The 11,687-nt window shown below is 36.1% G+C and overlaps 1 non-coding gene across 1 annotated transcript; it reads left to right on the top strand.

The window, feature by feature from the left end:
- The first annotated feature begins 9,485 nt into the window (after positions 1–9,485).
- LOC114236260 (U6 spliceosomal RNA) lies at positions 9,486–9,592 on the top strand. The gene has a single exon (XR_003622236.1). It is a non-coding gene; the product is annotated as a U6 spliceosomal RNA (small nuclear RNA).
- The last annotated feature ends 2,095 nt before the right edge of the window (positions 9,593–11,687 follow it).

Below are 11,687 nucleotides of genomic sequence, written 5' to 3' on the forward strand. Positions count from 1 at the left end.
GGTGTTCCTTTAGCATTTGTTGTAGAGTTGGTTTGGTAGTGCCGAATTCTGTTAGCTTTTGCTTGTCTATAAACCTTTTGATTTCTCCATCAAATCTGAATGAGATCCTTGTTGGGTAGAGTAATCTTGGTTGTACGTTCTTCCCTTTCATCACTTTAAATACGTCATGCCACTCCCTTCTGGCTTGTAGAGTTTCTGCTGAGAAACAGCTGTTAACCTTACGGGAGTTCCCCTGTATGTTATTTGTCATTTTTCCTTTTCTGCTTTCAATAATTTTTCTTTACCTTTAATTTTTGCCAATTTGATTACTATATGTCTCAGCGTGTTTCTCCTTGGGTTTATCCTGTATGGACTCTAAGCTTCCTGGACTTGGGTGGCTATTTCCTTTCCCATGTTAGTGAAGTTTTCAACTATAATCTCTTCAAATATTTTCTTGGGTCCTTTCTCTCTCTCTTCTAAATTCTGGGACCCCTATAATGCGAATGTTGTTGCATTTAATGTTGTCCCAGAGGTCTCTTAGGCTGTCTTCATTTCTTTTCATTCTTTTTTCTTTATTCCATTAAACAGCAGTGAATTCCACCATTCTGTCTTCCAGGTCACTTATGTGTTCTTCTGCCTCAGTTATTCTGCTATTGATTCCTTCTAGTGTATTTTTCATTTCAGTTATTGTGTTGTTCATCTCTGTTTGTTTGTTCTTTAATTCTTCTAGATCTTTGTTAAACATTTCTTGCATCTTCTCGATCTTTGCCTCTATACTTTTCCCGAGGTCCTGGATCATCTTCACTATCATTATTCTGAATTCTTTTTCTGGAAGGTTGCCTATCTCCACTTCATTTAGTTGTTTTTCTGGGGTTTTATCTTGTTCCTTCATCTGGTACATAGCCCTCTGCCTTTTCATCTTGTCTATCTTTCTGTGAATGTGGTTTTCATTCCACAGGCTGCAGGATTGTAGTTCTTCTTGCTTCTGCTGTCTGGCCTCTGGTGGATGAGGCTATCTAAGAGGCTTGCGTAAGTTTCCTGATGGGAGGGAATGCTGGTGGGTGGAGCTGGGTGTTGCTCTGGTGGGCAGAGCTCAGTAAAACTTTAATCTGCTTGTCTGCTGATGGGTGGGGCTGGGTTCCCTCCCTGTTGGTTGTTTGGCCTGAGGTGACCCAACACTGGAGCCTACCTGGGCTCTTTGGTGGGGCTAATGGTGAACTCTGGGAGGGCTCACGCCAAGAAGTACTTCCCAGAACTGCTGCTGCCAGTGTCCTTGTTCTCACGGTGAGACACAGCCACCACCCCCCTCTGCAGGAGACCCTCCAACGTTAGCAGGTAGGTCTGCTTCAGTCTCCTATGGGGTCACTGCTTCTTCCCCTGGGTCCTGATGTGCACACTACTTTGTGTGTGCCCTCCAAGAGTGGAGTCTCTGTTTCCCCCAGTCCTGTCAAAGTTCTGTAATCAAATCCCACTAGCCTTCAAAGTCTGATTCTCTAGGAATTCCTCCTCCCATTGCCGGACCTCCAGTTTGGGAAGCCTAATGAGGGACTCAGAACCTTCACTCCAGTGGGTGGACTTCTGTGGTATAAGTCTTCTCCAGTTTGTGAGTCACCCACCCAGCAGTTATGGGATTTGATTTTATTGTGATTGCGCCCCTCCTATCATCTCACTGTGGCTTCTCCCTTGTCTTTGGATGTGGGGTATCTTTTTTGGTGAGTTCCAGTGTCTTCCTGTCGATGATCGTTCAGCAGTTAGTTGTGATTCCAGTGTTCTCGCAAGAGGGAGTGAGAGTACGTCCTTCTACTCCGCCATCTTCAACCAATCCTATTCCTGCTTTTAAATTGAGTTGTTTAGCCATTTACATTTAATATAGTAATCAATATGGTTAGGTTTAATCTAGCAATTTGCTTTTCATTTTCTATTTCTTCCACATGGTTTTGTTTCTTCTTTCCTTTCTTTCTTTTGTTTGACTTTTTTATATTGAGTGATTAAGTTCAGTGCTTTTTTTTTTAAGTACATTTGGCTGTACTCATTCAAGTACCCACCCATTCAACAGATAATGCAGTGATTAGCCCCACCATATACCAGGCCCAGTACCATGTAGTGGGGAATACAGAGGTGATTAGGACAGACACTGCCCACTCAGAGTTTCTTCCATCGAACATTTAATTTTTTTTTCAGAGACTTTATTTTATAATTCTAGAACATTCATCTGATTCCTATTTATTGAGTCCATTCTGTATGAAGTACCCAGAGAATTTTTATTTTCTTATAAGTATTAATTGCAAATACTTTAAAATTATTTATCCTAAATTTCAGTATTTCATGATCTGTGGCCCTCTTTCTTCTGTTTGTTTCTTTCTGGGATTTTGTTTATTTATTTTTTCTATCTCTTAGGATGTATGGTATTCTTTTTTTCAACTGAATTCCAAATATAGAGTATAAAGATTTAAAGTCTCTGTATCATGTTATAATATTTTTTCCAGGCAGGCAGTTTGAGTAGAACAGACCATCTACTTAGGAGTGAGATGATCTGAACTGGGTTTCAAGATTTGTGAGATCTGGTCTATTTCTGATTTGCCCTTATCCCTAGAACATAGACTTCCTGGGTTCTTAACTCTAAATCTAGATTTTTTTTTTTTCAAGGTCCTTTCTCCTTGGCAGGACTTGATCTCCTATTTTTGCTCCTCAGCACGGTGAAACTGCAGAAAATCTCTGCTTATTCTTCTTGATTTCTTGGACTCCCATCTTACAATGTTTAGGAATCTGCCAATCCCTCAAGGACAACAGTGGCACAGAATATCAATTTCACCTCAATATGTTTTCCTTTTCCTAAGACCTTAGCTCTTTAAAACCTGCCTACTTTGGTTTCTCCACAATGCCTTCAGTCAGCTAGTTTTTGTATTTCCTATAGCTTTTATATTGTTCTCCAAGCAAAGGTTGTCCTGATAATAGGATACTTTATCATAGTTCAAGAAAAAAATATCAGTATATCTCTTATAGGCTTTTGGGTTCTAATAAAATGATTTACATATTTGTCTTATATCCACTACTAGATTATGAATTTCTTATAGGCAAGGACTCTGATTCACTATCTTTAGTTGTTCAGGGACTTAGATAGAGTCAGCTGTCAGTAATTATTAAGGTTTTCAGTTACATCTCTTATTTCTGTCTAAAAAAAAAAAAAATGTCTGCACACTTCTCTTCTAAACTACTTACTCCCCCCCATACCCCCACATATCTCTCTACCTACTACTTTCTGGATTGCTAGTATCATCATTCCATTCTATCATCTGATCTCCTTAAAAAACTATTTTAAAATACTTCAGGATTCTTTTCTTTCCTGACACTAACCACGTGTGATCAGAACATAATCTATCATCTCTCAGTAAACATATTCTTAATGCCCTGGATGTTTTAAGTGAAAAGTCAGTATTCTTCCTCCTTCAAACAGACTGTGAGCCCCTTGACAGCAGAAGCTGTCCTTTTTGCTTAGCATATATCCCTTTACGAAGTGGGTTCAACACCAGGTAAAACAATGGCAGTTTGAGAAATGTGGTCATGGTCACCTGCAAACCTCAAAAAGGGGGCTAAGTTATATTTGAGTTGAATGGGAATAACAAACTATACCAGAATTAATGAAATTTCTCCAATAATATAAGCATAATGGAGACTTTTCATTAATTTAATCTGTCATGAATGCTCGCATTTATCTTCATACCCCTAGAATCTGCTTTCTAGGCAGAGGATCCCTACTCTTTAATAGAACTTGATGGTAAGCTCCGAATAACAAACCATAACAGAATTAATGAAATTTCTCCAATAATGTAAGCACAATGGAGACTTTTCATTAATTTAATTTCTCATGAATGCTCGCATTTATCTTCATACCCCTAGAATCTGTTCTCTAGGCAGAAGATCCCTACTCTTTAATAGAACTTGATGGTAAGCTCTGAGGTAAAGTCGTATCCAGAAAGGTTAATCTTTATGTTTAAGTGCTTCTAAGCATTGAAATTCACAGTAAGTAAGCTTTTAATCAGCAATTACACATAGTAACTATATAAATATACACATGGAGAGTAAAATATCAGTATCATTGTTTACCCATATGCAAAGACCGATTGAAACAATTCCTACCATTTCACTTGACATTCAGAATTTTATTGGATCTACTCCAATTCTACCTTTACATATCAGAACAAAGACATGTGGAATTTTAAAAAATTATATCAGTCTTTGAAGATTAGCAAACATGCCCCTTCTGAGTGTCACTTTTATCTAATTCAGCATCATATGCCTGGTTTAAATCTTTAAAATAACCAAAAAAAAAAAAAAAAAAGGTGAAAACACCTGCACAAAAGAATGCTCAATTCAACTAGTAGACAAAAAAGGGAAAAAAGGAAGAAAAAGTAAACATGGCACAGTAGGAGAATAAAGCTTCTGGGGAAAGAAAGCAAAGCTGTGTGACAGATGGAAAGGTCTCAATGGATGAATGGTACTACTACAAATAAGTAGCAGGCAGCCAGAGGGAATCAAATAATAATTATGGAAGAAAAATGAGGGTTAAAAAAGAAGAAAAGAATGTTTTGACTCAAGCTAAAGATTCTATATTAATAAAATTTCCTATTTTAAAAATATATTTAATTACACATTCACAAAAGGTAGAAAATAATTCATATCAAATAGGGTAGACAGTTGACAAGTGAACCAGTATAGACAATATAAAAAGCTCAACATGTCCTTGGAGAGGAAGGAATGCATTCCACAATTTGTACTGGCATGCCCCCAAACCTGAACAGATTACTTTCTGACGATCAATATCTGTAACCACCAGAGGCCTGTTAAAGAGTTTTTTAAAAAATCAGCTTCAAAGAGACCTGGTCCCCAGCTTACATTTTACTTTTGCCAGTGGGTGCTGAGGTAAGAGTTTTGGACAAGGCTCATTTTTCTTCTCTTTACAGGGCTGTGTACTGAATATGAAGTACCCTAGCATGTTCTCAGCCTCTAGTCAGCTGGATTCAAGCTCTGTTTATAGATACTGTGAAAGAAGACCAATTCCCTTCACCACCCTGAAATCAGCCTGTGCATATTCAACTCAATGAAAATTGCTGGCCACACTTTAGCTGTGATTCTAAAAGTAAGTGCTTATTCATCAATCTGATTTTAGTCTAATGTCGAGTATAAGTGGAGTATTTTCTATTTGAATCAAGTGGTGTTACAGTTACTTGACTTGAAAACCTAGAACATTTCCTCCCTTCCCATTTCTATAATATATGCAAATATCAGTGAATCAAACAATAGTTTTCCTAACACATTTCTATCCATAATAAAATAATTAAAAATCTATTTCTAACAGTGCAGGAAATTAAAAACAAATAACAGGAAAAGCCACATAATTTCCCCATGCTTAACCAACTGTAGAATACTCACTTCAGTCTAGAACAACTGTTTCTAAAACATTACACTGCAGCACTCTACTTTGAGACATTCTCCTATTAAATTTTACATCATTAGGTACATTTGGGTACCCTATATATTCTACCCTTCTCTGGGCAGTTGATAACTCACACTATCAGATGAACAGCTCTGAGAGGTTCCACAGCAAATGAACCTATTTACCTCTTTTTAACCCAGCATTTCTCAAGTGGATTTGAATCATAAGTTATTTAAAATCCTGAACAACTTTAGGGTATATCCATCTGGAGTCATTTGCCAAAATTCTGCCTTGGAGTTCACTCAAGTTCATGATCATTTCCCTTTTGACTAAAATAATTTTTTTTCTAAGTAGTGAAAGTGAAAACTACAGAGAAGGCAGAGAATAATATTTCTCCTCCATCTCATCTAATATCCAGGACCTGTCTACCTGAATAAATGTTTGCAAGGAGGACAGCAATGGAGAGGGAAGAGAAAAGCCTCCCTTATTATAAGGATACATCTTATCACTCTCTGCTCAATGCCTCTCAACCTGCAAGTGACTGTGTTATTAAAAGTAAACTCAAGGATGATAGATGAAAAGAACAACTGTAGCCTTTAATCACAAGGCTATGGCATTTCAGCAGTGTTGGTAGATGGAGGGAATAGTGAAATCATTGGAGACTTAAACAAATGGATTAGAAAAGGTCTTGAAATGAGTTGCTGGATATATTTCAAAACAGAAACTTGATTAACTAATGAACAAAATGCAAGTGAACTCTTCCAATCAATAAACCAAAATTCCTAAGTATGATATCTGGATTGTGATATTTAAACAAAGTATGCAAATAATCAATGTGAGAGTTTCTGTGTTTGAAAAATAAAGTGGCAACATTGTACAGATTTCAGATTGTTTTATTCTTTATCCTTTATATCATTATTCCTGTAAGATGTTCTGCAAAAATTCAGTCAAGTAAAGTAAATTTAAGAATCCTGAATATGATATCTCACAGTTGAACATGTCTAATGCAAATTATCATTATAAAGGTCCTGGGAAGTCCTGCAATGCAGAAGGGCTTTGACCTTTGCTTGAGTTTTTCTCTAACTTAATGGAATGGAGAGCTATATTTCCATAGTAAGACTATTCATATCCTAGGGTATACTTTAGGAAATAGTTTTCAAGTGTTTCTTACAACAGATTATGCTCATAAAGCTATGGAAATATAGAATGGTTTACAATGCTTGGGAGAGTGTCAAATGGTAATATATTAAAACAGTATATCTCAAAGTATGATCAAGGAAATCTTAGCTTCCCCAAGACCCTTCCAGAGAACCCATGAGGTTAAAGCTCTTTTAATAATACTAAGATGTCATTTTACCTTTGCATTTTCATTGTTTCACATATGTACAGAGGAAATTTCTAGTGAAAATAAATATTGCTAGATGTAATCCACATAAACAAAATCTTTTTGGAATGTTTAATAGATTTTAAGAGTTAAAGAGAGTCCTAAAACCAAAAAGTTTAAGAACTATTATTTTAAAGTAAATGTAGGTCTGGGTACTTTCTAAAAAAGGTGGGGTGCCTACTATAGAATTTGAAAGTTTACTCTCAAAGGTAACTTCTTCACATTTTAATAGGCTTTGGATCAATGAGAGAGGGCATTCTTTGTATATATTTTATTGACCAATCTAACCTAAAGCACCTCCAATATGACAATAAATTTTGTTAGTGCAGAATTTAAAATAGAAATGGTATGACCAAAGAGAGATAAACATTTTAACTACCTATTTTTTTTAATGTATTTTATTTTGTGCCAGGCATTGAGTTGGGTAAATCTGTGTGCACTAGACAGTTTGTAGTCTGCCCTTTTGGTGATAAAGCACCTATGACATTAAGTAGAGATACACAAATATACCTGAATCTAAACCTACAGTTATTAAAGATAACAACTCATTTAAAAATTAGTAAGAAAGCAGCATCCAAAAAATAGTCTTATTTGTCTTATATATTTTCTCATTGGAGTCCTATTGAAGATAGTCAAGTAAGTTTTTTTTTTTTTTTCTTTTTTGGTATAATCATGCACTTTTTTAGTCAGTGGGCATGAATATGGAGCAACATGCTAAGTGATGAGAAACAAGACAAGTTTTGCTGCCCATTATCCTCAAACACCTTGCTTCATGGCATGAATCTTTGGTAGCTACATCCCATTAGACACTAGCCTAGGCTCTGGGGATATACTGATGAATCACACAGATAAGGGCCTTGCCTTCATTGGGTTATAATTGAGGAGATATACACAAATAAAATTAAACTTCAGGAGCATGCTGCTATTGCCTGAATATGGAGAACCTAAACCTGGGACATTAGAGCATTATTCACCCTCAAATTGTGACATCCAATTGAAACATGAAGAATTAGGAGAAGTTAATGAGGCATGAAGTGTGGTGAAGAGTGCTCAAAACCCTGGAGGTAAGGGAGAACATGACATGTTCAAAGAACTAACAGAAGTAACCGTAGCAGGATTGTGGAGTGTGTGTGAGGGCAGAGGTGAGAGCTGAAAAAGAGACAGGCTTAAGGACAAATCTCATTCTTAGCCTATGTTAAGGAGATTGGATTTTATTCTAACAGCAACTAAAGTTATTGAAGCTCTTTAAGTAAGAGAGTAGCATTATGAACTTTGAGTTTCATAAAGATCACTCTGGCTACTTTTTAGAGAATGATAAGGAAGAGGGCATGACTTGGGACAAGGAAATCAGTTAAAAGGACATTGCCCCATCCTTGAAAAAGACAATAATCACAGCCTAAACTGAGGTAAGAATAGAGACCAGAGGATCATTTTAAGAAGTATTTAGAATGTTGAATCCATACAAATTAGTCATGAGCTATTAAAGTGAGAGAAAGAATTGAAGTACAACAGGCAGGTTTGGGGGCTTGAACCAATGAGAAAGGGAACACAGGTGACAGAAAATCTAAAGGGAAACATGAAGAGCTGAATTTTTATATATTAAGTTTAGAGTTAAAGCAATTGGATATTCAGATGTGGAACTAGAAAAGCTGTCTAGAGTAAATATGTAAATGTGTGCTTCACTGGCATGTAAATGGTAATTTAAGCAATAGAAATGGATGAGATCTCTAAAAAACAGTGTGGGGTGGGAATAAGAGAGGGCCCAGAACTAAGCCCAAAGCACACCAATATGGTAATTGGTGGTATGATAATAATTTTCTAAAACACTTAAAAAGTATCCTTTATTAACAGATAATTAAAGTCAAAGACTTAAGAAAAGTTCCATTTCTCTGGCTTCTTTATATCTGTATACCCCTTCTTGCACACACACACAAGCAAGACACAAAGCAATCTAGGATCTTGCACAAATAATGGCTGATTGTGCTGAATGTTTACTACAACCCAGACTTATTACTAATCATGTTCCATGCATCATTTCATATCATATCTCACATATGTAGTAGGTACTATTACTATCCTCATTTTTAAATGAAGATACACATGTAGAGTCATCAAGCAACTTAAGAATGGCTATACTGTTAGCAAGTAATGAAGTCATGAAGTGTAGATGAAGAGATTAAAGAAGAATTAGGTGGATCTGAAGAATAGTAAAAGATCCAGGAACCTCTGTTTTCAAAAGAATATCTCAAGATGCCGATATTTAGAATGAGTTGGATCCTAAATGACCTTCACTTTTCCCAACAAAATTAGATTGTGCTGCTTGGTGGCATGCTAGAAACAGTTCCTTCTAGAAAGCATAGTTTTACATCTTTCCCCCAGGTTCCCAGGAATGTGGCCATGTGGTTAAGAGGCTTGAATCCCTTATTACACATTTTCCTCTCAATAAGTTCAGCATTACTTGAAATTTCTATTCTTCAACCCAGATAGTGCCTCTTGTATTACTGGCTAATTCCAGATTCCAGCTACAGTGAGAATTACTATATGTGAAAAGAAATCAAGATTTATGCTTATTTCAATGTACCTACTCTATGATGGGAGAGATCATTTATATCATTTTGAGAGGAATCTGGTTTCAGAGTTATTTTCCATTTCTACATTTGATACAACAAAGTAACATAAGACATTATGGTGCTCACTTTGGCAGCACATATACTAAAATTGGAACGATACAGAGAAGATTAGCATGGCCCCTGCGCAAGGATGACACGCAAATTCGTGAAGCGTTCCATATTTTTAAATGATACATTAAACAAGGTGGACTTAATTGATATTTATAGGACATTCCACCCCAAAACAACAGAATACACATTTTTCTCAAGTTCTCATGGAACATTCTCCAGGATAGATCATATCTTGGGTCACAAACCAAGCCTTGGTAAATTTAAGAAAACTGAAATCATATCAAGTATATATTCCGACCACAGCGCTATGAGACTAGATATCAATTACAGGAAAAGATCCGTAAAAAATACAAACACATGGAGGCTAAACAATACACTACTTAATAACGAAGTGATCACTGAAGAAATCAAAGGGAAAATCAAAAAATACCTAGAAACAAATGACAATGGAGATACGACGACCCAAAACCTATGGGATGCAGCAAAAGCAGTTCTAAGAGGGAAGTTTATAGCAATACAAGCCTACCTCAAGAAACAGAAAACATCTCGAATAAACAACCTAACCTTGCACCTAAAGCAATTAGAGAAAGAAGAACAAAAAAACCTCAAGTTAGCATAAGGAAAGAAATCATAAAGATCAGAGCAGAAATAAATGAAAAAGAAATGAAGGAAACAATAGCAAAGATCAATAAAACTAAAAGCCAGTTCTTTGAGAAGATAAACAAAATTGATAAACCATTAGCCAGACTCATCAAGGAAAAAAGGGAGAAGACTCAAATCAATAGAATTAGAAATGAAAAAGGAGAAGTAACAACGGACAATGCAGAAATACAAACGATCATGAGAGATTACTACAAGCAACTCTATGCCAATAAAATGGACAACCTGGAAGAAATGGACAAATTCTTAGAAATGCACAGCCTGCTGAGACTGAACCAGGAAGAAATAGAAAATATGAACAGACCAATCACAAGCACTGAAATTGAAACTGTGATTAAAAATCTTCCAACAAACAAAAGCCCAGACCAGATGGCTTCACAGGTGAATTCTATCAAACATTTAGAGAAGAGCTAACACCTATCCTTCTCATACTCTTCCAAAATATAGCAGAGGGAGGAACACTCCCAAACTCATTCTACGAGGCCACCATCACCCTGATACCAAAACCAGACAAAGATGTCACAAAGAAAGAAAACTACAGCTCAATAACACTGATGAACATAGATGAAAAAATCCTCAACAAAATACTAGCAAACAGAATCCAACAGCACATTAAAAGGATCATACACCATGATCAAGTGGGGTTTATTCCAGGAATGCAAGGATTCTTCAATATACACAAATCAATCAATGTGATACACCATAGTAACAAACTGAAGGAGAAAAACCATATGATCATCTCAATAGATGCAGAGAAAGGTTTTGACAACATTCAACACCCATTTATGATAAAAGCCCTGCAGAAAGTAAGCATAGAGGGAACTTTCTTCAACATAATAAAGGCCATATATGACAAACCCACAGCCAACACTGTCCTCAATGGTGAAAAACTGAAAGCATTTCCACTAAGATCAGGAACAAGACAAGGTTGCCCACTCCCACCACTACTATTCAACATAGTTTTGGAAGTGTTAGCCACAGCAATCAGAGAAGAAAAAGAAATAAAAGGAATCCAAATCGGAAAAGAAGAAGTAAAGCTGTCACTGTTTGCACATGACATGATACTATACATAGAGAATCCTAAAGATGCTATCAGAAAACTACTAGAGCTAATCAATGAATTTGGTAAAGTAGCAGGATACAAAATTAATGCACAGAAATCTCTTGCATTCCTATACACTAATGATGAAAAATCTGAAAGTGAAATTAAGAAAACTTTCCCATTTACCATTGCAACAAAAAGAATAAAATATCTAGGAATAAACCTACCTAAGGAGACAAAAGACCTGTATGCAGAAAACTATAAGACACTGATGAAAGAAATTAAAGATGATACAAATAGATGGAGAGATATACCATGTTCTTAGATTGGAAAAATCAACATTGTGAAAATGACTCTACTACCCAAAGCAATCTACAGATTCAATGCAATCCCTATCAAACTACCAATGGCATTCTTCACAGAACTAGAACAAAAAATTTCATAATTTGTATGGAAACACAAAAGTCCCTGAATAGCCAAAGCAATCTTGAGAACGAAAAATGGAGC

Source organism: Balaenoptera acutorostrata, chromosome 14, assembly GCF_949987535.1.
Source record: "Balaenoptera acutorostrata chromosome 14, mBalAcu1.1, whole genome shotgun sequence".
NCBI lineage: Eukaryota > Metazoa > Chordata > Mammalia > Artiodactyla > Balaenopteridae > Balaenoptera > Balaenoptera acutorostrata.